This window comes from Leptonychotes weddellii, chromosome 5 (genome assembly GCF_054177405.1).
Source record: "Leptonychotes weddellii isolate Sample4059 chromosome 5, ASM5417740v2, whole genome shotgun sequence".
NCBI lineage: Eukaryota > Metazoa > Chordata > Mammalia > Carnivora > Phocidae > Leptonychotes > Leptonychotes weddellii.
This window is the reverse complement of record NC_138373.1, coordinates 52,188,851-52,190,829: the sequence shown is the minus strand read 5'-3', so window position 1 is coordinate 52,190,829 and position 1,979 is coordinate 52,188,851.

Here is a 1,979-nt window from a genome sequence, read left to right as displayed (position 1 = left end):
CAATTTGCCAGATCTGCCGCTGTACCCTCCTCCCTCCTCCCCCCTCCCTCCCCCTCGCTCCTTCAGGCTTCTCCCACCTTCCTCCCCGAAACCGGCAGCTAGCACCGACCTGTCCAATGGCTGCACTTTCCTCAGGGCTGGCAGAGGAGTCGCCGAGAGATTAAGCCGGAGGAGCCAAGCAAGGGGGAGTGAGAGGGCAACTCCAGCCCGGCGCGCCCCCAGCAGCCGGCTGCCCGGAGAGCCGGGAGAGGAGGCGAGGAAGGCGAGCTAGGAGGGGAGCACCGGGCTGCACCTCCACGCCGCCGGGGCGCCATCCTGCACCCAGCTCTTGGCCTTTGCAGCCCCGCCAGCGGCGCATTCGCCCACCTGGCCCCCAGGCCGCCTTCGCGCACAGCTGCGGGGGAAATCGCAGCCCCCGCACCGTAAAGATGCCAGCCGCTGGCGGGGTCTTCCTGAGCGCTAAAGGGTTAATTGCAGTTCGCCATTCCCGGGAGGGCGTGTGTAGCACTGGTAGGAGTGTGAAGAAAGCAAACCCGAGCGTGTTCAGCTACTGACCCCGAGAAACCCCTTCGGACCCCAGACCCTCAAGACGGGAGGAGGAAGGTAGCGCGCGGGAGCGTAGTCCCGCCGCCGCGGCTGCTTTGTAAAGTGTCAGCCCGAGGGAAAGCGAGAGTTTAAAGAAACAGGAGGCCTATTGAATTTCCTACGGGGGCTTTAACAGGCATTCCCTTGCTAGTTTGTTTTTGTTTTTTCAGCTCCGGGATGTGTTTCCGAGTTAACTCTTGCCGGCCCTCGCACTAGTTTACATCTTATTTTCCTTAGTTAACCTCATTTTAAAGGGACAAATACAAAGAAAGGTAGCAAAGCATATTGATCAAAAATATAGATTCTAGAACCATACTGCCTGGGCTGGAATTCCACCTCCCCCCACTAAATAGCTGTATCACTTTGAACAAGTAGTTTCATAGTGCCTCAGTTCCTCATCCTTCAAATGGGGAGAACTGTAGTAATGCCCTTATAAGGTTGTATTGAATTCAGAGAGTTATTACTGGATACTTAATTGAAAACAGTGCCTGTGCGAAGTACAAGTGTTTGTTTCTTAAGAGAGACAGGAGAGGGAGAGGAGGGCCCTCAATCAATGAAGAGTTTGCTTCACTGTTCTTAAATTCAAAAGGTCCTATTAGTCTATTCTTGCCCACTTTATTCCATGCTCTGAAGAGTTTCTGGATGCTATTTATGAGCACCTGTGAACAGAAGCAACCTAATTCAAAATGGAGTCCGCGGCAGTGAAGGGAGGCTTCTCACTCATCACATACCACACGTTGCAGCTTCCTTTACCTACCCTAGGAGGAAAAAGAAAGATTTTCTCCTCGCTCAACAATAACCTAGAAGAGAAACAGCCACAACTCAGCCAATGAGAAGCTGCAACCCTGAACTCTTCACTTTTCTCCAATAAATCTTCTCTCAAAACAACCAAATCCCTCCTACCCTCTATAAAGGCAAGCCCGTCCTTTGTTCTTCAGACTTGCCTATGGTTTATCATAGCTTGCAGGTCCCAAATTGCAATTGCCCTCCTATTCCCAAGTAAACTTTTCTTGCTGGTTAAATAACTGGCAATTTTATTTTTAAGGTTGGCAGACGTTAATTTTGTCACAAAACCCAACTGGAAGTGGATCCAGATAATCAAACTACTCTAATTTGTAATGCAGAAAGAATGGCTCTCTCACATTACTTAGCTGGTGAGAAGGGAAACAGGAAGTGCAACATGTGTTCCATAATCTAATACTCAATTTGCTATTTATATCAGAAATATATATGTATACACACATATGTATATAAACATGTTACCTATATACACTTTATTATTCTAAAGGCCTTTGCTCTCTCCTGAGCTTTCTCACAACTGGTTCATTTCCTCCTCACCATACTTAGAAAATCTGGTTCTTTTATTTCTCCTCAACTGAGAGTTTTTAAGTTCT